Genomic DNA, 26,508 nt, shown 5'->3' with positions numbered 1-26,508 from the left:
GAGCCCCCAGAAATGTGACAATCCACGTGTCATTTTGGAATATATCACTCACAAAGTTTTTGTACAATGAGAAATGTTTCTTAACTTAATAGTCCCTGGAGCATAAAGAACACAGCTCACAGTTTGCATTCATCCAGGGCCAGAGCCTCGCGTGGGATGCGTGCCTGGAGCCGAGCTCTGCTCAGAACAGTTTACAACCTCCAAGCTGCTCGTGTATAACCTCTGCTGAAAGCAAGAACTGAGATTTTTCTGCTACAGAGAGATCATCTTCGAGAACACTCAGCCAAGGAAGCTGACTTGCGTGAGTCACATGAAGAAAATCATGACCTGGTAATGTCCCTTTTCTGGTATCTACAAAATAAATTTCTGAAATTGGAAAATGTGGGGTTTTTTTATCTCTCTCTTGATTTTCAGATAGTGTGGGAGCAGGAAGGAAGCAGCAAAATTAAAACCTACATTGCTTCAGACTTCTGAAACTTTGTTAATATTTTTTTCTTGAGTATGTTGAAAAACATAATAAAGGCCACCTATATTGCAAGAAGGGCAAAAGAAAGATTTCTGTCATCAGGCTGTTGAAAGTATAGTATGATGTATTTAGTTACTCTTAAAAGGACCAATAAAAAAAGGAAAAGCCTTAAAGAAGGAAGTATGCCCAGTCTGAGTTTTTCCAAACATTTCCAGTTTTTCAACGAGGGTACTGAAAAAGTAAGTAAGTATCAGAAGAGGAGAGCTGGGACTTTCCTTTTCAAAACCACAAGTGTGGAACTTGAGCACAGCTTTGCAGTTCACTTGTTGGGTCACCTTTTCAAGAGCTAGGCTGAAGTTTGGCCTGGACACCAAGCTACACTGTGCATCACCAAACAGCCCTGGGCATGGATTTGTGCATATAATGCTGTAATACAGAGGGTTTGTGCATATTTACTGCAAGTGGAAACAAGTACACAATGTATAGACTGTGTACCCAAATGGGCTAATTCTGCTCATAAACATTTGCTCACAGACATTCAGGGGCTACACTGGGGCAAATTGTATAGACAGACCATTACTATTTGTTAATTTACTTTTCAGTACTTCTGAATTTTACCCATATTTACAGAACTGGCCATTTCCATAATGTGTTACCCATGACCACAATCTCTAATTATCTACAGGGCTCATTTCTTTATGGAGTAATTTTTCCATCCTGTAAACATACTGGCCATATTCTTAAAGTTGGGTTTGGGTGGACAAACCATGTAGAGAACTACAGTGAGGTGATGAATCATTGCAATGACAGCACTGTCTCACCACAGGCTGAGGAAACTACTCACTGCATACTAGACACAAAGCAGAGACAACAATCAGCCACCTGTAGCTTATGCCAACATCATGAGCAAGAGTTAAAAACAGCTTTCCACAGATCTTAAGTCAATGGTATCTCTGACACCTCTTTTCAAGGACTTTCAGGATGCATTACTGAGTTCTGACCTCAGCACCCTGCAATCCCTCACCTCCAGCTTGGGCTCAGAGACTCCAGTGCTCTCATCTCAGCTTGTCCAAAGTCTGTTTTGGCAACTAAAGCTCAGTTCTTCCACGTGCACACAAGCTCTGCTTGCTCACCAAAATGCAGCTCAGAGAACAGAACAGGCACTGTGCAGATAAAACCTTTGAGGGGTGCAGAGAGGGTGGGGAGGACCATGTGAAATACCTGGGGCCCTGCCCCACTGCCAGGAATGGGAATAAAGTTTCCAAACAGATGAGAGCAACATCCTTCTCTGCTGTCTAAGGCACAGCAATGTGTGGGAGAGAGGCACTGTAAAAACAGCAGAGGTGCTGGTTTGCAGGGAGTGTTTTGCAGATCCAACACTTTTAAAAAATTATTATCACAATGGGATTTCTTCTGGTGTTTCATATAAGATTCCCAGACATTTTTGTAGCACAAACTGAGCCCTGTCAGGCACACAATGTCATGGATCCTGTCATTCTGCACTTCACAGATCAAGCTGTAGTGGGCTGGCCCTGGCTGGGTGCCAGACATCCTCCAGAGCATCTCTCTCTCTCCCTGGACAGGGGAAAGAAAATATAACAAATGGTCCATGAGTTAAGGACAGAGAGAGCTCTTAGCCTTGAGGTAATTCTGCTGCACAGAAAAGTGAGATGAAGGAAGTACTTCATACATTTTCAGGATTAAAAATGAGGATCAGAAGCCACATCACCAGCTGATCCTTCACAACCAGCTGCCCACAAGCAAGCTGAAGAAAACTCTGCTTGTAGAAGAAGTGTGGCAGCATCTAACAACAGCTCACACCAAGCAGCTACAAAACCACAGTGTGGGTTGTACTTGAGATACCAAAGTAAAAGAAATTATTGATGGTATGAAGTTTCCTTCCTGCAGTGGGTGGGACAAGCTTTTCCTTCAGTTTTTGCTGTGTTTCAATTAATTTGCTTCATCTTGCTCTCACGAGTTCTATAATACAATCCCCAAAATCCCAGATAAAAATCCAGAGAATAATCAATAAATTTATTTTGTCTTATTCAATACAAGTTACTGATTCATCTAAGTTTATTCAATATGTTTGCATTCTTCAGAGGAGTTTTGATGTCCCCCATTTTCATTCTATAACAACGGAAATCTTTCCCTAGCACTGTTTCACTGCAGGAAAAAATACTGAATACTGTCATCTAAGGCCATCTTAAATCTTGAATAAATTACTTTTACCCTCTCTAATTATTACTTATCAACAGATACATTTCTAGCATCCTCTTCCCATTCATATTTTCCTACATTCACAATCTAAAACCAGATGCTAATGAATCAGCGTTTATCTGATTTCCAATTTCACTAATTATTTATGAGATCAGCTAAATCAGCTTCATTTAGAATTACAGACTTAGTTGCTCAAGGCAGAATTTTCCCACAATTAAGAATTTTAAGCTGCCTAAAAGTAAATAATACAATAAAATTTAACCTCTGTTCAAGGTCCAAATATATTATTAATAAGTGATTTTAAACTGGCAAGAACATACTTAATTCTATAGGCATCTTTTTAATCCAAAATTAATTACACAAGAATGGAAAAATAAAAATGCATTATTGAGTATAAAAGACTCTGAAAAATCACACAAATCACTGAAACTAGCCTGGTTTTGTATTTTCAAAAATGCTATGAAATATGAACATATTCATCCTTTCCATAAATTAGACAAAATTTAAGGTGCTGAAAGATGCACAGACCTTCAGCTCCAGAGACAGGAATGTCACAGCTTTGGCATTGGAGCCACACTGCACCACGGGTCACACCAGCTCCAGGAAGGGCTCTGCCCCACTGCTGATTGCACAAGCTTTCTTAATTAGATCCTGAGAACTTGTTAAAAAACTTTTAAAAAGCATGTTTGGATCATCAACAGTAAATTATCTTCTCTGACAAATAATAACTGTGCTGTCCACAGGTGTAGTCCCAGCCTTGGAGTGTTTCCCCAAACTGCTCCTGCTGCATTTGTCACCTGCCTTGAACTTTTCCTCTCTTCCACACACGCAGACTAAATAACCTGAAAGCAAATAAAATCTTTGAAGTTACACCTTCCTTGAAGCAGCTTCCCAAGCCAGGAGGTTCTGGGTGGAGTGATGGGGAGTGAATCTCCTGGGCACGAGCAGGAGCTGCTGGTTCCAGAGTCCCCAGCCCTGCATCACTCACACCCCACCACCACTTCTTCCCGAGGCAAAAATCACACCACTTGCTCTTCACAGATTAGCACTTGACTGTTCAATCCATATTTGTCTGCTTCAGTTCACCAAGGAAAGCCAAGTACTTAGGGTTTTTCAGTCACCCTAAATCCCATCATTATTGACAACAAAACCACATTGCTGAGGTTTTTTTGGACTGTTTTTCTAGCCCGAGGATTTTGGCTAGAAAAATTTTCAGCAAAGTGAAAGAGAATGGAGCAATGATATTACTTTTGTCCCATTTCCAGGCAGAGTGGCAGAGAGCCAGTTCTCAGAATTTTTCTCAGAAGCCAATTGATTCATGTTTGTCTCAAGTCCCAGTATCCTTGTGAGAAGCTGTCAGAGGGCAGCCAAAATTGCTTCACCTACAGATAAAAGGCCACTCTCTTTCAATCATGTGCAAAACCAGGGAAGTGCCAAAGATCAAACAGCTTTGCCCAAAATTCAGTTTGCACCCAGAAGTTCACCAACCATTAGTCACTGCTGTAAATCAGCATGACTAATCAGCTCAGCTCCACATCTTAATGACACTGATGGATTTTCACCAGCCCCAGGACTTATCCAGCAGGGCCAGGGCTACTCTGGTGAACTGCACAGTGGGTGCAGGGTCATGGTGAAGAAGCCTCCCCACAAAATCCTCAGCAAGTCTTGCTTTAAGCCAGGCTTTGAAGGTGTCCTGTGACTAACACAGCCAATTTTCTACTTTCATACCTGGCCAGTGGCAGGAGCCAGGCAAGCTGTCAAAATGGGAAAGAAAGAGCAAAATGGAGAACACCACAGCCTGGGTTTCTTTTGGCTTTGCATCTTAGAAATCAACTTGTGTTAGATACAGAGAGAAATGGGACTACATTTTAGACATGTTCTTTGTTTAAGTGAATAAATTCACCTGATTGTATTTCAGAGTATCTTTATAACACCAATATATGGGTATATTCACAGGAAAACTTCTACAGAAAGCTAATTCAGCAGGATTCCTTCATTACAAGTTCTTACACAGTTTCTCTATTATCTCAGGCTATTGAACAGCTTTTCAGACACACACTATCTGTACAACATGAAAACATACTTATGTCCAATTTGCAAGCAGATAAATCAAGACTTGATATCTTGGAAATAAAACCTGGGAGAAGCAATGGAGCAGACACAATTCCCCCAGACGGGTTCAGTCCTGGATTCTCACTCCAGAAACCCTGGACTGCACACTCGAGGTTTTCAAGCTTTTAGTTCAGCCATGAGAGAAAAACACATCCTTCTATCAAACTGGAACTCTTTGATAACCACTCTGCTTGTCAGACTAGAAACAGTAACAGAAAGACAGAGGGAGATGGTAAAATTAAGACAGTCACGACTATTTAACAGGACTTTTATGTTTTGGTGCTGTTCCATCAGACACCCGAGGGAAAACATGATTTTGGTGGTTTTGGACTGGCTATTCATCACGCCTGAGATTCAACACTTTGGAATGAGCTGTATTAGCTCACTAGCCCTGGGGTTTTTTCCTTCTTTTGTCTTTATTTTATTGTTTTTTCTCAGTTGGGAAATATCCCAGCTAATTAATAAGTTGAAATAGTCACTAATGGATTCAGTGAAGGCAAAAACTAATGCAAGAGAAGCTCTGGGAGCATAGAGCCATGAGTGAAGGCAGAGCAGGACCCTTCCTTTTAACAGCAGCTAAATGCCCAGCAGTTAATTGAGCAGAAGAGCTCAAGCCATGTTATTCAACTACAATGAAACTTGAATATCACTGCTGTCCTGTGCAATACTCTACAGCTGCCTGGCACAGTCTAAGCTAGATGCCTGAATTTCAGCATTCAGTGTGAATGTCTGAAAACAGTCTGATGGCTCATGGACCACTTCTGTTGTGAATTCAAAGTAATTGTAATGTCTGAGACAGTTTCTTCAATGTCCATAACTTCAATGAATTCAAATTAAAAGCAACAACCAAGAGACATGAGCCTAAGTGTCTCTGCCTGAGGCAGAAGAATTGATATATTAACTGAAGGATAAGGTGGAACACATTGTACCTCAGGAAATGCACTTGCTCCAAAACACATTAGGACTGTCAACAATTTGGCTTGGATGTTCACAGAATGGTACACCAAAAAAAATCCCCCAGCATTATTGTGCCATAGTATGCAATAAAACTGGGCTTCAACACAGGCAGTAATGCTCTAGAGAGAAAAAGTACATGGCCAGCAAATCAAAGAAAAAGGTTCCCAAGTTGGAATCATAAGGGATTGATTTTTATAGTTTATTTGATGTGAAATGTTCCAATTTGATCCCAAGATTTCTTGTGGCATGTGAAGTACAGTTTAACCCTGCTGCCCTTAATCTATTATCACTGCTCTTCATTTCTGCATCACGCCTGCACACACACAGCACTTGTGGATCAATCCTGGCCTCCTGCACACCCTGCCCATCCCAGGGAGTCCTTCTAGCAGCCAAGGCAGAGCTCCATGAACTGGATAAGGAACAGAACAAGAGTTCTGTAAAGGCAGTCCTGTGCTTTGGCAATCAAAATAAATCTTGAACTACAAACTGGGACTTTACTCTGTCTTTTCATTAACAAAAACATCTATAGTAAATAATAATTGAGTGTTCCAGGACTTGCTTGTTCTAATTATATCAACATTAAAGAAAGAAAATTCGAGGCCTAGACAAAAATGCAGTGCATTTTCTATGCAGAAGAATAAAATTTGCTGCTTGGTCACAAAAAGACAGAGTGGCTGGTGTTGGAAGGGACCTCTGGAGATCATCTGGTCCAACCCCCCCTGCTCAGGCTGGTTCACACAGGACAGGGTGCACAGGAGGGCAATCCAGGCAGGTTTGAATCCCTCAGAAGGAGAATCCATCATCTCTCTGAGCAGTCTGCTCCAGTGCTCTGGGACTCTCACAGTACAGAACTTTTCCCCTCTATTCTGATGGATCTTCCTTGTTCCAGTTCATGCCCTTTGCCCTTGTCCTGTCCCTGGGCACTGAAATGAGCCTCATTTGGTTCTTGTACACAGAGCCTAATGAAGTCAAGGGAAAATGGATAGCTGCTGCTGAGGGACAGAGTTCACCACAGGTGAGAACAGAAACAACTTTGGATATTTAAATAACACCTTTTTGCTACTGAATCCAACCTGTTATGTTAAAAAATTCACCAAGAATTGATAGGTTTTCTTTTAACATGCAGCAGATGATAATTTGGGGGATAAGTGGAGTGTTTTCTGTAGAGGTTTTAAAGAACCTAAAAAAACTCATTGAAGCCAAACCAAGTCAGTGCCATCAACTATAAAAATAATTTCCTCCCCTCCTTCAAGCCAAATAGTTTGTTAAGAAGAAAAAGTCCAAACTCTCAGTCTAAAAGTACCAAATAGTGCTTGGGACCACAAGCTGAAGTTCATGCTGCACTGGAGATTTGCTGTGAGCAGTGCCCTGTGAAAGCACTGAGTCTGTTCTCTACATGGTTGGACTCCCTTACTGTGAGCTGGAAGCAGAACAATCTGGTGGGTGTGATGTTTTTCACTTCTCTATGGTTCCACTCCTTGGGAGACTACCTTTGCTTCTACCTACTCCTTTAGTGACCTTGGAAAATAGAGATGGAGATCATAGAAGCAGAATCCTGAAAAGAGTATAGCTTTTATTATCTTACTATTGGGAAGCTGATTAAAAGCACATATCCTTTCACAGACTACTCTGTCCATTAGCACTTTCAGCTCTCTTAAAAAGGTCACTGAGCAGGATTTTAAACACAGCCTTAAGTATTAAGCATTCTTTACTTTCAGTACAGGAGTTGCCATGGCAAATGTTGTAAGAAGTTGTCAGTCCCTAGCTCAGGAGTCCTATCTTAATTCCTACTACAACACAACAATGGCAACAAGGATTTTGATAAGAAAACCTCGCTGGCCTGATAGCAAGGCAAAGAATTGTGATGGGTGATGGATAGTTATATAAATACTGCTATTTTGTCTGCACAATTTCAACCACATCTCTCCTCTGTGATGGTCCCTGAGGCACTGACCAGGCCACAGTGACAATATGCTTGACCTTGTTTGGGGCCATCAGCATTTCTCTGCTGAGTGGCAGTACAGAGCCAAAATCACTGTGTGAAAATCACTGCAGATATCACCTCATACTTCCACAAGACCAACTCAAGAACCTTTTTCAAGGTCTGAACATAGGGCCTTTACTGCTTTCCCATTATAATAGCAAGCTGCTTTCTAATGTAATTTCTCTTGAACCTATCAGCTGCTTTGGCATCAAGTAGGATCTCCCAAAGTCTCCTCCTACCATGGAGAATGGCAAGGCATGAACCCTGAAGATAATCAGAGAGTCTCTTAAACCCAGGAAGAGGTTAGACAGGGAGAACATGCTCCCAGCCTCTCTAGTACCAGTTATAAAATCAGTGTATTTAAGAATAGATTGCAGCAGTCATCTCCACAAGCACCCCAGTCCTTTTGTGTGACCACACACCTTTAATACAGCAGTTTTTATTCCATACCTGGTTTGAGCAGCAACAGATCTGCTAGAACACCAGGGCACTGTGGTGTCTGAGGAAGAGAGCAGATTGCCAATGGACAGAAATAACTCACAGGAGCTTTTTCTTTTTTGGATGACATTAATACATTGCTGCTTTTAGGGAAGAATCCCCCACAAGTTTACAGAGCACTGTGAGTCAGCCCCATCCCTCTGAATAAATCTGGGCTTGGATCGGCCCAAGGAAGGGAGGGAGTCCTGCCTGCTGACAGCTGATATGCAGAGCAGATAACCCATCTTCCTGCAGTCATTTGTGGGTGTCAGGAGGAGCTAAGAATAAACCAGGAAGAGCCTCTGGAAAGGTCTGCCAAGCAGTGAGCTGAAAGAAACATCTCTCAAGGTGCAGCAAGCACACCCTGTTCAGCTCAAACACAGCCTTAGGTGACCTCTGCTGTGTGACCACAGGTGATAATCAACACTGCACTTGAAATTACTGATTTACTTGCCCATGAAGTGTTTAATCAGCACAGAAAAGTAGACATTAGAAAAAATACTTACATTCCTGTCCATATGGGATATGTTAGAGTTGCTAAGCTTAAGAAAATAGGTAGGTGCCCCCTCCTGCTCATTAAAGGGAGTTGTGAAGCAAATTGCAGCATTTAAGATGCTGGTTACCCACAACCCAGGTAAATTAGAATTTTTTTCTTTTTTTTTATCTTTTTTTAACAGCTTGTCTCAAACGAGCTACAATAATAAGCATCTCCAGCAGAAAAAGCAGGTCAGCACTGACTGCCATTCAGAAAGAGAGATGGTCAATTAAAAGAAATAAGCCAATTAAGAGGCAATTGGGAATTCCTAGTCCAAAAGATACTAGGGAGAAAAGAAAGGAGATAAGGAACAAAACTGTCTAAGAGAACCCAGTCTCCCCAGCAAAGGCTGGGGCACATCTGGTGTTGTAGATGAGATACATTTCATGTCCTTGCCTGCAAAATGAGGAAGCCTGCTATGATCAGACCCTAGAAATGAAAAATAAAATCAAAATCCAAACAACAACACTGCATTTTGTCAGCTTTAAAGCTTCTTGTTTTCCTTGTTAACAAGATCAAGAAATTTCTTTGCCAGAAAAAGCTCTATAATTCTGTAAACTCACAAAAGTTTGTGAAAGACAGGATTACTGATTAACTCCTGATTGATGCTGAAGTTTTAGGGCAGTCTAGCATCTAAATTAATACTTAAATTGTACATGCAGGATTCAAAAGTAACTCTCTTGAGACATGCAAAGCAATCTTGCTCTCAAGGTCTTCAGAACAGGCATAATAGTCCTGGGTTTGGTCCCATGCACTCTATGCACAACAAAACTGCAGCCATATAAAATCACAGAGAACAAGGTTAGAAGGAAGCCCAAGTAATAAAAGGTCATGTCACATGAAAAGCTGACCTCCACTTCGTTGCAACTGAATTTTTGCAAAAAGAAAAAAGTGCAATCCCTTTAGAAAGAGAATGTAATATGTTACCTAAGTCACATCCACTCCCAAATTAAAGGTCAATAATGGTAAATGTACTTTTTTATATTGTCCAAAAACCTCAATATACTGGATCTGTTGAAGTGTCAAATACCAGCTAGAATCAAGAAAGCAGAAGATAAATTTGGATGAAAATTTCTTCTGGAATGTACCAGATAAGGTTCCTTGCAATATCATAAAAACATATGGAGAAGACACTTTTAATTCAATCAGCATTAAAAATTTTCAATTAATTCCAGAGGAGAAACAAAAAAAAAAAAAAAAACAAAAAAAAAAAAAACAAAAAAAAAAAACAAAAAAAAAACAAAAAAAACAAAAAAAAAAAAACAAAAAAAAAAAAAAAAACAAGCACATTTTTGCTCAGCATAAAAAGCAGCAGTCTGTAATGGAGCAGAAGGATGAACACTTTTCTCTCTTTTTCAGAAACAAAGTTCTGTAAAACTGGGCACACTACCAGTCAACCTTCTCAATGTTCTGAATGACTTGGTCAATAACAGCAAAGTCACTGCCCTGCATTGCTCAGACAAAGTACACAGCCTTATTAGACTTGGCTTCAGAGGAAATCAGGAACAGGACATGGGCTGTTTCATCACAGGCGTGTTTGGAATTGGAGGAAATCACCTTTTTATTTTAAATTACAGAAATTATCATCCTACATCTGTACTTTAATCCACAAATGGTTCCTAATAGAACGATATGTTGATTAAGTCATCAAACAAAACACTGGGAGCAGCAAGGCACCTGCTGTTTCTGAGAGCAACTCTGTCAAGTGCAAGAGCTGACAAGTTTTGAGTTAACATCTAGCTACCTGAGCATGTTGTCCTTTTCAGCAGCAGGAGGACAGAGGCACAGCTCACTTGGTCAGAGCCTGGTGCTAAAGCCACCAAGGTCAGGGTTTGATCCCTGTATGGCCATTCACTGAAGGGCTGGACTCAGAATATTTTGTGATTCAAATGTGGAGTCAGCAGGAATGTTCGTACTCAAAGTGCACAGAAGGAAAGGAACCTCTGCCTTTCAATTAATTATTTAAATTACTTGATGCAACCCTTATGTTCACAATCTGCAGCTACACTGAGAAACATAAGCAATCCAAAACCTCTAAGGACCTTAATCATGACAGAATATGCAGGGGGAACTTGTTGACAACCGCAGCAGTAATTTAAATCTGCTGGCACTTTTGGAAACAAATAGCTCTGTATAAAATCCAGCTGGAGCTGGCTCCCCCTGCTCTTGGTCTCTGAACACTGACAGCACCCACCAGGTGATCAGCAGGGCAGGCAGTGAATCCTGGGGATGATCATGTGGAGCACATGGGTGTTTTCTCTCCTGAGAAAAGCACAAGGCAATTCTTCTGCAGCTGTCACTGAGAAATGCTTCCCCCAGAAACAGCCTGTGTGGTTCTCACAGAGTTTTTACTGCTGGACAGCAACCAAGGATTTTTGTGGAAATAGTTACCCTGTCCAAAAGTACAATTCTTCACTGTTAAAATCCACAAGCAATAATGGGTTGATGATGTTAAAGCTTTTCTGTCTCCCCACTAGAAAGTTATTTTATCATTAATTTTTGGTCAAATCCCAACAAACATTCCCACCCATCAGAGTGCTGCAGCAGTCTGAGACTTCACAGTCACCAGTGAGAGATCCCTGGAGTCCTGACCTTGTGTCCAAACCTTGTCTTTCTGCTGAAGTGCTGCTCAAAATATCCTTCGAGATCCATAACTACTGATTTTATAGTATGAAAACTTCAAAACACTTCTCTGAATTTTAAAGGACAATGATAGTACAACAAAAAATCAAGAAGCTAAAAGATAAGATGATGCAAAGGAGATAAACCATTTTGCTTTATTTTTTTATATTAAGTGTACAGAGCATTTATGAAGCTAGTGAAAATCTTCTAGATGAGCCTTTAGAGCACATCAATTTAGAATTATTTTCTTTCTACTCCCTCCTCACTAACATTGCTCAAAAACAATGCTGAAAATAATGCCAGCAATGTAATTGAGCCTGTGAAAGGCACCATAAAGTCTTCTGTGCCTCAAGGCATATCACTTCTGTTCCTCCTTTTGTTTTTCCATGTATTTAATTGAACTTGGCAGTAACCTTTACCACATGAAACCAAGATGGCAAAACAGTAGATTTTATCTGTGTGCTGAGTCTGGCCTGCCTTGCTGTGAACTGCTGGGGGAAGTGGTGTTTGGAGATCCCCTGGGTTTGAAATAGGAGAGCCCATGTTACCTGTCCCCCTGCTCCCACTTGGTGGGAAGTTCTGCCCCACATCTTTTCCATGTAGCAGCCCACAGCAAAAACATCAGGATAGCAAACCTCTCCAGAAATTTTCCCTAAATGACATACAACTGTTGATAGGGAGCAGTGAGTATCTCATTAGCACAGGTACAGAAACCTAATACTTTACCCTAATCCTTATGCTTACAAAATATTATAAACCATGGGCAATCAAAACTAAAGCAAAACTAAAAACCATACAGCCAAAACCTTGCATTAACATAATATCTACAGACCAGCCTCCCTTTCACTTTATTTTATGCTGTGTTTCACCCCAAACTTTATGCTTGCCAGAAAGATTTTTCAAAAAGGAAAGCAGTATCTTTGGTGTTTGGCTGATATCCAGCACTGCAGGACATCCTTCCTGGTTGGAAGGTACAGAAACAACACTGCTAAATGTGTTCAGGACCACAAATATCTTCTCATTGGAAAAGAGAATAAGGAAAAACTCTAAGATAAGGGCCTGAAGTCTGAGATTAGATAAAAGTTCTAGGACTTACCACACATATCTAATTAGCAGAGCACAGTGTACAAGACAGTGATAACCTCCTGTGTCTGGGTGAGAATGCCCTGAATTGGCACACCTGGAGGGCAGGGTAGGAGACCAGTGCCATTCTGTTGGCACTCGTGTGTTCCCAGAGACCCCTGAAGCCTGGGGTGTAATGGTTTTGAAATCAGTGAGAGACTCCAAGTCAGAAGCACAATTTAATAGGAAAAAAGAGAAAAATAAAATGCATGCAATAGTACAAAAGAAAAACTACTGACAGAGTCAGAATACAACCTGACACCCCACTAGTCAGGATGGTGGTAGCAGCCCAGATGAAGTGGTCTTGCTGAAGCAGTGATCCTGGTATCTCCTGTCCTCTGGAAACCAGTGGGTAAGGGCTGCCTTGGTGTTCCAAATCTCAGGTTTTTTATCTAGGTAGTAAAGGCTTAGCTCCTCCCCCTGGGTGGAGCATCTCCCAGTGGGATGATGTAATTTTATCAGTCATGCACTGGGACTCAGTGGCCATTAACAGGAGATATCTCCTGGAGGAAGGGTGGGTCGGGGGAAAGATAAAGAACACTGCTCCACCTGGTTTTTAACAGTGGCCTGTTGGAGAAGATGAAACTGAGGAATCTTGCAAATATGAATGCTCAGATTCTGGGAATATAGAAACCATGGATGAAATTGAAATGAAAGCCACGTTTGAGATACCGAGCCCTAGTTACTAAATAACCAGGTATACAATAGGATGGCTCACCGAAGCTAATCCACTCTTAACTAAACAATGCTTTTGGCCAGAGGGCAAGGCCAAAAGACACAAAAGACTGACCCGCACCCAAAGATTAGATCTTAGAGTTTAGAATGTCACATGCTATGCTAATGTAAGATTTCCTATAGGTTATATGTAAATGCTATAGAATTAGTATTTTGTATTGGATTGGTTCTTAGGGAATTAGAATAGTCATGAACGAAGTAAATTTATTGTGTTACAAACGGGAAGTCGCTCTCTTTTCTTTTCCTCTTCTCTTCCCCTCTTTACCTTCTTTACTCTCTCTATACCCTCCTTCTTCTCTCTTTCTCTCCCCCTTTTTATCTCTTTAATCTGCACGTGGCTGTGCCGGGCAGCTCCTTGCAGATTCCCTTATAATAAACTGCAACTGTAGCTTTTAGCATTGACAGAGCGTCTGAGTCTTGTTCCTCCCGTCCACCCTGATACAAAGAGTCCAGGAGTCCCTCGCAGTGGCCCATTAGCAGAGGATATCTCCCACAGAGATAAGAATCACTGCCCCACCTGGTTTCAGCAGATGGTGGTAGAGTACACACTTTTGGGCACATCTTTACAATGTAACCTAGGACATGGGGTGTGCTGTGGATTCTATGGGCTGGTAGGCAGAGGTGCAGTCAAACACATCCTTAAGTGGCCCCTTCTTCCCCTTTGTACAAGAGAGCAGAGCCCAGGGTCCTTCCCTGCTCCTGAGGATGGACAGAGCTGAGGAGGCAGCAGTGTCTTCCTCAGTTCCCAGTGGCTTCACCTGCACTGCTCAGCAGCTCTATGTCCAGCTCTGCAGCATCAATCTCAAATTACAAAGCATTTCTAATACACAGGATCATAGAAGCTGATGCAAAACCAACTCAGTCCTGAAGTTGCAGAGAAGAAATTCTGGCAATAATGGAAGGACATAATCAGCATTATTGTCATATAATGTCTGTAGTTACTACACTGGCAATTTTTCCAAATGGGTTGGCTTAGAGACTGGTCTCTTTCACTGATTACTAAATTATTTTCTTTACAAAGGTCTAAGTGGCTCTGCTTTCCAGATGAATAGCCTGAAGCCACTTGGTTCAGAGCTTCACTCCCCTGAGATTCATCTTGGACAGTAAAGAAATGAGACAGATGAACACTAAACTACTCTGTGTACAAACTCAGCAGTGGCTTGGCTGATGAAAACACTTTGTGTAAAGTACCACTGAATTTAAAATAAAGACGGAGGTGAATTGAAGCTAGAAGTTAGAAAAAGTTAGAAGTCAGAAGCAGTATTTGATAACAAAGCATTTTAAACAAATAAAGCTTCCTGAAGAGAATTTTGGCTTTACCACATCTCTCTTCATTTGGGAGAGATGCCTTGCCAGGCAAATTAAGAGCAGTGTGCTGGAACTGGCACTTTCCCAAGGCCAGGCACTGCCAGAATTCTGGAGTGCCCTGTCCCTCTTTGCCTGCCCCCAAGGAGCAGCAGTTTCTGTATTTGAATATGCAGTTATACATTTGCCCAGCAGTTGTGGAGCAACACTTACTTTTTTCTTGAAAGAGAGCACCTGTGCAGAGGGAGAGGAGCTCTCTGCAGCCACTTGCACATCTGGTGGGTGGGGATGCAGCTCTGCTGGCAGGGACAGGAGCAGGGACAGGATCTCACCCAGAACCACGGAGTCGCAGATTTCCACCAGCCCTTGCTGACATGGAACAGGATCTGGGCAGCACAGCAGGAAACAGGGAAGTTCAGCCCCTCTGGCAGCTGCTCCAAAGGAGATCTGAGGCCTGATGAGCTGGGCAGCCTTGCTGTGCCTGTGGCTCAGCAGGAATTCAGTGAGCTCTTCTCAAAGCACTCTGAACCTGTGGATGGCTCTGGGCTGAACTGCTCACTGGGGAGACTCAAACACGCCAGGGAGACCTCTGGGGAAGAGAGATGGAGAGAAAAAGATGAATGAAAAACAATGTTTGTCCTTGAAATTTAAATGTCTGTGGCTTTTCGAGAGTATGTTTGAAACGTCCCAATTAAATTAGTCCATTAGAAAAAATCCTATTAATTGGACACCTTGGTCAGTTGTGGCTTACTCAGAATTTGTTCTGTTTTAGTGTTTTATCATTAAACATAGTTCTGAGTAATTCAAACCTCACAACACCAAGGAAAAATTGCCCATAATTAACATCTTCAAGAGCAAGCTGTTTTCATCCCACAAACACCAGCAAGAGCTCATACCACTCTCCTCTACTCTACTTCACTTGTTTATTTAGTCAGGTCTGAATTTCTTCTCTGGGTTCCACTGATGCAAACTTGCACTGGTTTGAACAGCTCCTCTGCAAACACAACAAACCAGCTGCATACAGGAAGGTTTAATCTGTCACCAGAGCTGTTCAGCAATCAGATCCCTAAGCATTAGCTTTGTTAATTAAAGTAGCACATCTGAAAAATTAGCAGAAGGGAATACATTGGCATATTTCTGTGCAACAGGGAGAATTTATACCTTCAGCAGTCACCAGTGGACTGAAAAAAGCCAGTATAGCATGACATATGGTGTTGCAGCATCCTTGGGCTAAAAGGCAAGTAATATGAGTAATTTAAAAACCAGAAACATGCAAAAGGTCATTAAAAAGCTACTAAACCTCACCAAATCAAATAAATACATTAATCAATTAAAACCTCTAGGAAGCATCCTAATTGAATTTTGCTGTAGTAGTGTCACATGGCCGTGGAAACTGCACTTCAGCAATCCAACCAAAAATTGGCATGTTCCCATCCCCACTTATCCTCCCTGATTAGTGAAAAATCAGAAGGAAATAAGAAAACAAGGTGGAGGGATGCAGGAAAAATAAATATTAGCATTTAAATTTCATTGTGTTCTTCTCATTCATGAATCTTAAACTCATTTATCCAAGACAGTGGATGGCATTCTTCTGCAAGAGTGAAGTGTGGCCATGAACCACTACACATATCACAGGCAAGGGGAGGCATCCAGCACAGCAGCCCAGGTCAGGGAAAAGCCTGAAACTCTGAGGAGCATCTCTTGCTCCAAAACATCTCTACTGCACAGGCCAAGAAAACAAATGGCAAAACTCCCCAGGGCAGCTACAGCCTCAACACAGACCCCAGAGCCTGGAGCAGCAGCAGGAATCCTCCATGCAGAGGTTGTGCAGGAATCCAAGAAACTCAAAATCTCTTCTCAGGAGCCTCCTGTGATATCTAGCACAGCACAGAAGTGCTAAACAAGAGGGGGAAGGAGCAGGAGAAGCAGCAGCACAAGGAAGGGCATGAGCAGATGTGTGTTGGCTGCAGCAGTGTCTGTCCCACCAAACCAGCCCCAAAGCAGAGGAACAAGAGCTTAGGGGAGGCACTGCCTTCTGTAAGCATGGAAAACAGAAAAATTACTGATGTAACTGATCTCAGGTAACCCACAGACCTGCTGCCATACACACACCAAATATCAGCCTGTCAGTGCTCTTCAAAGGGGAGAGGAAGTAAAGCAGGAGGCACAGAAGATTTGCACAATGTGTTTGTGTATAAGGGGATCCTGTGATGAACCATCCAGTGCAGGTTCTTGGCTCTGCATCACTGCCTGTGTTCAAGTACCACAAAATTTCTGTCTATAAAAAGTCCTTTTTGCAACAAAAGTGACTCTGAGCTGATAACTCTGCTTTATCCAATATGATTTATAATCAAAAAATCAAAAAGTAATTTATACTGCACACAAATGACAAACCCCAGTGAAGACTTTGCCATGCCATGCCACAGTCTGAGCCCAAGGCACTCATCTTGGTGACCCTCTCAGCAGGTGACAGTCACTGAGATGAGCCCATGAGCAGAGGACAGACTGCAGCAGCTGCTCTGAGACTTGAAGAGTGAGAAACCCCCAGACTTACACACTGCACAATGCCTCCTACTTTATCTTTTGCAAAATGACCTCTCAGGAAAGCAATTTCCAAAGTGACTAGTGTTGCTGGTGACACACAGCTAGGGGAAATGGAGAATTTACAGTGATTAGAATAGATCAGATTTATGGGCTAACAGGACAGGCGATGCATGAAGCAGGGAATGAAATGTAATGAGGCCAAGAAAAAATTAAACACATGCTCTATTCCAACCTAAACAGCAGTGTACAATAAGACAGGAAACACAATCTAAAACAATTCACATAATGTTTCATAGCAGTATAAAGAAAAAGCAGGAAAGATCTTGCAGCTCTTACAGACTTCACAATACAGAGAACAAACCAAGGGAAGACTGTAAGGCTGGTTGAAACATCCCTATGAAATGCACAAAGAGCCTGTCAGTCTCAGGATCACTTTTTGCCACACTGAAAAATGTGAGACACTGCCAAACAGGCTTCCAGAAGGTTCAAACTCAGTCCTGAAAGATTTCATAGATACCATGTTATTCAGGCAACATGAGCATTTTTGCAAAATTAAACCTACAAGTTACATTAAATCATCCTAAAGCTTGCAGGATCTGGCATGTGGCAGATAAATGCAACAGAGAAGCTGTTTCTCAAAATGAAAGCAAGGAATAAAACTGGCCTAGAAGAGAGCAGGAATGAGAATCCAAGAGTTTGAACTGGTCCTTGAAAAAGCCTTGGTGGTCTGGTAATGGGGCTGAGCCACATTGGAGAAAATGCTGTGCCAAAGAATGTTCTGGGTTACCAAATACTGCTGGGGGAATATTTTAATGCAAATAACTTACTTACAGATAGGAACACCCTTAAAACTTTGAAAATTTCCTTTGTGCAAGGTTTCAATTTCTACTCCAAAAACATTTGCATACACGCTTAACTTTATATGTGTTGACTGGTTAAATCAACTGGGATAATGATGGGCTCCAATTTAACAAGTTAAGCACTATAAAAAGCAATGGCATTAGGAGGTTGGTATGTTTTTATCTGTCTTTGGTTCACTGTATATTTTTTGCAGTTGTACTTGGGGCAGCAGGAACAACTGCAACTCTCACAAAGCAAAGAGAAAATGCAAGATTTTAAAATACTATCAGATGCAACAAGATTTTTCTTTACTGGAGACCAATCCATTTTAAAGGCCTTCTGTACATACTTTATTAAAGCATTTCCTCCAGCACAGCAATTTCTTAGCTGTATTCCTGACTAGCTTCTTGATTGGGCTCAGAAGTAAAATTACCATTCAGATATTAGAAGTTCTGCTGCTTAAAGTCAAATCTATTTTGAAAGCTTTAACAAAGTCAATAAATATTTAAATTAAATGTAATCTGCAATTGCTTAGTGATTTTAATTAGGAATTAAGTTGCTGTTCCCTTGAAAAATGTAGGTGTTTAAAGCCAGTGCAATAGGAGAATAATGTTAGGGCATTTAAGACTCTGTACCATTATTAATACATTTTTCACTCCATTGCAGGCTGAGTTTAGCACTGTGGTCGATGCTGCTACTACTCAGAATTATCTTTTTTAAAAAATACAAAAAATTTGAAAACTCAACTCAGTTTTGAACTGCTGTGACAGAGGCACAGAAGAGTGTTTTACCCTTTTTTTCCCCATTTTTATTTCTATTTTGAGTTTAGTTTCTTCAGGATTCCCTCCCTGAGCCCACTGAGTGTGACAAAAGAGTCTCACAGAGATTTATAAGGCTTTAGGAAGAAAAGTCACTGTGCTGGCTTCACACAATTCTATTCAAACAAGAGTGTTACAATCCTATTTAAGACAAAGAATTATTCCTTTCATGAGAGTTACAAAAGCTGAATCCCATCCATGGGCTCCCCTCATACTAAATAAATCCAAGACCAAAGGTCATCCCACCCACCCCAGAGCACATCCCCAGCACAGGGAACCTCCACAAGTTACAAATCTCACAGTCACCTGCAAGTTTTTTCTCTTGCAGTCTACAAATAAGTAAAAATATTTCTTCTGTTTGTTCCAATCTCTGAAATTGGTTGAATTTTTACCACAACATGGACATTGTATTGGACAAATTTTTCTTTGGTTTGAGGGACAGAGTGAGAGGTGGGGGGACAGTCTGTGTCTGCCCCTTACCCCAGAACTGGGAACCAACAAATTAACAAAAAACAAACCCAAAAACAAACCCAAAACAAACAAACAAAAAAACCCCACCCTCTCCAAAACAAAACAAAACAAAACAAAACAAAACAAAACAAAACAAAACAAAACAAAAAAACCCAAAACCAAAAACAAAACAAAAAAAAAAAACAAACAACCAAACAAACCCAGAAGAAAAGAAGCATTTAAACCCAGTTTTGGTAATTTTGACTGTTACTAACCAAAGCAAAAGAAAATTGGTATTTTGCAGAGAATGGCTTCCAGTTTCCCTTTGAATGGCTTTGTGGCATGTAAAAAGATGATAAGACAGCTCTATGTCTCTGGAGACCTGATTTCAAAAATCTCTAATTCAGAACCAAGAGCCACTTTCTGACCTTGAAATAAACACCCCACTACAAAACCCAACTCAGCACCCACAGAAGAGCCACACACAGAGACAGAGTTACAAGAGGGCAGAAGATTAACTCTCATCTTCATCTTTTGATGAGAAGGAGCACAGTTTTGACACAAAACTGCATTTTCTCCAGTGGACACCAAACAACTCAGAGCAGAACAGTCCAAAAGAGGGTCTTCAAAACTGCCATCCAACTTTAATCTGTTCTAGCACTCCAGCTGGTGACATCCAAAGCCCCAAGGCATGAGCACATTGCTCTTTTCCTGCTAAAGACTCAGCATAGACAATATAGGATATTTAAGTATTTTAGTATTTCTTGGGAAAGAAAATGAAGCAGAGCAAAGCACAGCTAGAAAAAGCCAGCAATAATATTTTCCACCACAGCAGAATTTTCATTTCATAGAAGTTTGGCACTGGGTGCCTAGGAGCAGAGGTAGAGTACAACAAACACCTAAACCCACAGCAATTCTTCATGGCTTCAGCTTTGCCCTCTGTCATTCTTCCTGCAGTCCTTTGCACAGAGAATGAGACATATGCCAGTGTCACCTTTTGCTCTGTCCCTCAGACACCTCTCTTCTGGCTTAATTTCCAATTAACATTCCTGTTTTATATCCAGTATATTACTCATAATAATTTTAGTGCAGTCAAACGGTTCCTCCCCAAATGAGAGGAAGGTTAATGACATTTCCTGTTACTCTCACTATATGCTTTGCATAACAAAGGGAGTGGATTTTAAATAACAGGAGGCAACCTCTCCTGTAATGCCTCAGGGCAGAAATGTCCCTTCTTCACCACTGACCTTCAGCTGGACTGCCCAGGTTTTACAAAGCCTGGAGGTGCTTTCTGCCCTGACACTTTTGTACCCTGAGGCCAACAGAGAAGGGGCCCAAGTATCCCAAGCCTAATCCTTGTCTGTAACAGAGCAAAAATTGTGCCTTGAAAATGGAGCCAAATGCACCAGCAACAAAGGTGCTGGCACTGGTGCTCTGCTGGGATGTCTGCTCCCTTCTAGACCAGACACTCAGCTCATGAACACACACCAGCCCAGCCCTGGGACTGGGTGGGCACAGGGAAGGTCTGGAGCCAGGAAGGGTGACAGCAGTGTCCCCCTGCTTCACCCCAAAACAACGCACGTGGAACCCAAATTATGTATTCAAAGAGCAGAAAACATCAGAGGGAACACAAAGCAAACCAGAGGGATGATCTAAGTAGGAGTCTGACCTAGGAGCCACTGACTGCAGCCAAAATATTTCCATTTAAGTAACTGCTGTTAATCCTATTGTAGAATTCCTGTTACCTGTTAATCTCTCCCCGAAGAAAAAAACTAATTCTGATTGTCTGGTAACAGTTACCACTGGCTGTGGCATTACAGTAACTTCAAATATTTTTATGCTAATAGCACAACATGTTAGCAACTATATCTTTTCCTGTTTTTTTTTTGCATTTCTTATTGTATCAATAATTAATTTTACCTCCAACTTATGTCAAACTTCTTCTGAATCAAACTTGAAATTCAATTCACAATTAAGAAAAAAAAGTATTTTAATAGGTGCAGTGGCTGCAAAAGAAAGCATTGAGTTTGCATTTAAAAAGGAGTCAGCACATGAAGAAAATTATCTACATAATTAAGGACTTGAGGCAATTGTGGCTAATCACATTAGGATCAAAAGATTAGAAAAGACCTCAACTTATCTTTACCTAAGAAAGGATTGATGATAGCTGCTGTTTTCATGAACTACAGTGGTTTGCAATTAGGCATAATTCATGTGTTTAGCCAAAGAATTTCCTTTATTTACATGTTAATAGGAAACGTCTTAGGTTTAAATATTTGGTTTAAGTGAACTTGAGATATTATGATGATGGGTTTAAATCTTAATATAGAAATTATGCAATGTCATTTTCGTTCTGAAGGGTTATATTTCAAACATTTTTATTTCAAATAGGCATACAAGGTTCAAGTTAAAGTGATAAACCCAACCCAAACAAGCCTTCCTCCCTCCCCCAGGACTTCACATTTCCTGGAGATGGAATTGATTTGAATGATATCATCAACAAGAAAGGGCAGCTTCAAAACTTAATTCCCATCAGAAGCAAAGCAGATGGGACAGGAAATGTAGACCAGCACCCCCACATAACCAGTTCACAGGAGCAAAGGGGTCTTATCCAAAATAGGAGAGAGTGCCTGGGCTGAGCAGGATGTCAGGTACATCATCTCAGCTCATCACAAGGCTCAGACACCCACTCCTTCAGTCTCTATTTTTCACTGGATCCCAGTGACCCCCTTGCCAAACTGGGAAGATTCTCTGTGTGCTGTTTGTGATGGTGAATTTATCACATCAGTTTTACTCAGCATCACAAACAGGAGCCATGCTGGTCCCAAGGTGCTCAGCAAGATCCATCACCACACCAGGTTGTCTTTCCACCCAGGAAAGCCCAGTCCCTGCTCAGGGCTGAGCTGGCCAAACACCCCACACCCCCTCTGGGAGGCTCCCCCTGTGCCCAGCTCAGCCCAGACCCTGAGACAAACCTCAGTGCCACAGCCATGGGGCAGGCAGCTGCAGTTCTGCAAAGCCTGGCTTAAGCTCTGGCTTTACTTCAAACAGGAATCAATCCAGGGAAGTCCTCAACGATCCCTTTTGCCTTTAGGAACACTTACAGCACAAATCACTGTGTTTTGTCTTGATGCCAGGCTTTGTACTTACCGTGAACAGCTGCCAAAAGGGAAGGGAGAGGAGCTGGGGTCCATTAGCCAGCCTCAGTTTTTCATGATCTTCCCAGAAGTCGCTGCCCATGCTGCTCTGGTGCATCTGTGCACTGCCCATCCAAGTCTCTGAAAGCCCACGCTGCAGCCCTGGGGTACCTACAGCTTTTCATCCTGGGTGACAGCAGCACAGGCAGCAAAGACAGAGCTGATCCTCCAGAAAGTACCACTGGGAAGAATGAATTCTGTCAGCTCACTGTCCCTGAGGAATGACATGGACTGGCCAAGCTGCAGGCATCACACAAGGTGCTGATCCTGAATATATGCAAAGTGAAGGAAGTGGCATTTCTATCAGCAGGAAACATTTGGGTCGAAGTTAAGACAACTGTTTAGGAATGACCAAGTGTTCTCACCCAAGAGGTCACAGCAAGTGAATTTTGTCACCTAAAATTTAATGAGCCATTCCTACCAAAAGGGCTGTGCTTCTTTCTGTCCCTTCAGGGGGACTCACAAAAATAATCTGCTTAGTGCTCACAAGGAGGTGAAGAAACACACACCAGGGCCTCTGTTACAGCCACTGCCTTCACAAAATGCCTGTTTAATGTTTAATGGCTGTGAGGTCACACTTTGCACTGTCAGCTTTAAGACCTAGCCTACCTAGGATAAGAAAAGTGCAGCTTATTTAAATTAGTTATTTGTCTTTCAAAAAAGACTCAGGAAAGATTCTTTAAGAACACTGAGCAGTAACAATTAATAATATCTGAGTCACTGGGCTGGCTTAGTTTTAGACATCAAGGGGTTCTCTGTGGATTTTCCCATTTATTAGTATTTTAAATTTTTTAGATTAGAACATTATTTTTATAACTGAAGCTGGGAAATAAATATCTTTAAGAGGGTTTTTTCCTTTTAATGTAGGGTTACAAAGTGATTTACAGTGAAAATTATAAAGACTTAATATTTGAGCTTCCTCTGGAACAGAATGTTCCTGCCAGGTCAGTATCATGGAATAGTATTTAAAACTCATGGAAATACATGTCTTGTGGGGCAGCCAAAATGCTGCAGTCCCTAATGATCTGTGCCACAGGACTAAGAGCCAGGCAGCTGCAACTGCCAGCAAAGTTTTGATCACCAATTTGGGAATTAAAAGCCCTCCTAAACTGATTTGCAGGGACAGCACAAAGGGCACCTCTTTCCCTGACATGAGTCATTACTTTCCATATTATTTACTTTCTATGTTTTAACATTCCCCAAAAACTTTTGCATTAATTGCATTAATGCAAGTAAGCAATAAATGCAATAATAATAATAAAAAAAAAAATAAAAAAAATCACAGGACTCATTTACTTTTCCCAATCATTTTCTAATGAATAATTTTACATGCAGACAGAGCCCATTCTGTAGGACTGGCCCCTCAAAGGCAGGGTTTGAACAACCACAACCCAGCTCTATAAAAAGTGATCACACCAGTCCCCATGCCTGCATTCAGCCAAAAATACCACATTTATTTAAAGGTTTGCACCATTTCAGAAGGCTGCACAATGTCTTACAGATAAGCAGTACTGCAGAGGAAACAAAGGCAGGGAAAGGGCAGGCACTGGGGACAAGGACTGACTCCACAAGACATCCATCAAGGCATAACAAGCACTGCATTCTTGGCAGGTTTATCGCTGCAAAAAAAGAGAATTAAGAGCAGCCTGAAGAGCCACAGCACATGGGAATTTCATGGTGATGCTGGAATTTCACATCTGGATTTACTGATGTTATAAATGCCCACATCATGAGTCTCACAAAACTCATATCCTGTAATCAAACAGCCAAGTGAAAATTTAAATGTTTGTAATATTGGGGACAGGACAAGGGGATTATTCCCCATGGCTGAGAACCAGTAACTGAAAGTAGTGTGATGTTAAATGAGTAAAACTTAACAGACAGAGTTAAAAAATCATGAAATCCCTCAATGTAAAGGTGCTGAGTCAAGTTTTTTTGAGTGTGTGCCAAGACTGCACTGCTCAGAAAACAGATGAACTCTTCAGAAAAGATCTATCATAACTCCTCTGAAAATAATTTTCATTTCAATTCATTTGACAAACTTCCCAGTAGGGACAGTTGGGAATCACACATCCAATGCCACACTGTGGAGCTGTATACCTAATGCCTGATCCAAATCCCTAAAGGACATCAATTATTATATAAGATGAATTAAACATGAAGATTACTTATTTCCATAGCACATTTTAAGTATGTACTTGTATGTGATGAAAATTTTATTGTTTGTGCTTGGGAAATAAAGGGGGCAGGATGCCTAGTGTTAAAACGAATTTTCTAATTAAACTTTAATGAGCCTTGCCAAACCTCTTGATGCAGTTTTCTTGTTTCTAAGGATCACTTGGTCCTTATCTAAAGAATAAGCCTGCAAGAGCATTTTAAGGCAGCAGGGCTGTGCTTGTGGTACCTTAGCTTTAACCTGAGGCAAAATATTTTTCTTTGAAAAATTAGCCAAATTAAATTAACTAATGGAAATATTTTACATTATATCAGATAATGTATGTAATTTATTTACGTGATTTTGTTTATGAGGGAAAGCACTAAGGAAAAAGAAGAAATTAAAAAAACCAAAACAACCAGCCAAAACTCTGCTGATTGTTGGCATATTAAAAGCAACAGCAAATTCCACATTTCAGAAGTAAGTTTTCCCTAAAGTTTCCCCTTGAAAACAAGAAAATTGCTTTGTCTTTTCAAAAGAGATCCTATTTTGATCACTTTGCTATGACCAAAGTAATGACAAATGCCTGAAAATCAACAGTACATTTATGCTGTTCAAACTGCCAGGAACCTGTTACTTAATTTTGTAAATTTTTTCAAATGCAAACATTACTATAGCAAAGAAACATTTTGTGTGATTCAAGTAGAAAGCAGTTCCAGATAATGTGAAGTCTGTGGACAGTGTGGCTGTGCTGCTTGGGATCTCCCTGGGCTACAGCAGGTCCCTAAGCACCAAAAGGGGCTCCCAAAAGAGACCAAATTTTTAACAATAAAACAAAAATTTCCAAATTTCACAGACCTCTTGGAAACATTTCCTTTCTCTCCACGTCAACCTTTTCCTCTCATACACAGCTTTCCTTTTGCCTCAATGATGCTTTTACAGCCACTGCATCTGGTGTTGGAGATCCGAAATGCCAGATCCAGCTACAACAGGGCAATGAATTATTCCTGTCAGTCCATATCACAGACTCAGGAACTCAGATTGCTGTCACTGTCAGGAGTGCTAAAATTCATGAATATAGTTTATGAGTAACCCTTAGTTCAATTTAATTACCTTCCACCAAACGAACTAGCAAAAACCATGGCTTCAATCCAGAAAACAGCATTATCCATCAAAGCATAAGAGCACTCCTAATCTGAGGTTGGGCAACCATTTACTCTCATGCATTTGTGGTATCAGAGGCTTCTGTCACTGAAAAGACATTTTCAATTATGATGTATTCCTATTCTTTTGAAAGAGGCACCCCAAAGAAATATAAAATCCTCATTTATTTACATCCCTACCCTTACAAGCCCATTGCTGCTTTGTAAGACTAAAAAGTTCCTATATATTAAATAGGAATATCATTCCAAAGGAAAAATAATGTCAAAGATAAAACTTTGTTCCTGAAGAAAACTAGAACTTCACTTAGTATTTTAAAGACTTCATTAACAAAACCCTCTGTGGGTATCTACAAATGTTAAATTAAGATCAAGACCTTAAACAGTTTGTCAAACAGATGAGCACATCAAAGCATTCCAAAAAGGAAGAACCTGAGACTTGAAAAGCTGTCAAGAGAGCAGAAGTGAGAAGAAATAAAGGCTAATGAAGTAACTGCAATGCCTGAAGAAATGTCTGGAATAGGTTTTCCTCTACATTATCATTTTAGAGCACTAAAAATGAGGTTGAATTCATTTTATGAGGCCAAATTCACTTAATCACATTCAATATTTTATTACATAGAGGTGCATATTTCTATAAAGACCCATTCCCTCCTTTCTTAATCTCTTTATAACTGAGAGATCTCTTTGCTGTTATTTTGAATTTATTTGTCATGTTGGGAAATAGAGGAGAAAATATTGCATCCATTCCTGTACAGCTGCTGGAAGATGCCACAGTCCTGGTGCAATCCCTGGGCCAGAGATGGGGG

The 26,508-nt window shown here is 40.9% G+C and overlaps 1 protein-coding gene across 2 annotated transcripts in view; it reads right to left on the bottom strand.

Moving 5' to 3' along the window:
• Positions 1-26,508, bottom strand: part of HTR2C (5-hydroxytryptamine receptor 2C) — a 214,822-nt gene that overhangs the window by 59,879 nt on the left and 128,435 nt on the right. For both annotated transcript variants that reach the window (XM_056491801.1, XM_056491803.1), the window contains exon 2: positions 14,749-15,124. The gene's annotated coding sequence lies outside the window, so the exon portion shown is untranslated. The remainder of the gene's footprint in view (positions 1-14,748; positions 15,125-26,508) is intronic.

This window comes from Oenanthe melanoleuca, chromosome 4A (genome assembly GCF_029582105.1).
Source record: "Oenanthe melanoleuca isolate GR-GAL-2019-014 chromosome 4A, OMel1.0, whole genome shotgun sequence".
NCBI lineage: Eukaryota > Metazoa > Chordata > Aves > Passeriformes > Muscicapidae > Oenanthe > Oenanthe melanoleuca.
The sequence above is the reverse complement of the archived record's forward strand: the minus strand, read 5'-3'. Positions and strand labels throughout refer to the sequence as shown.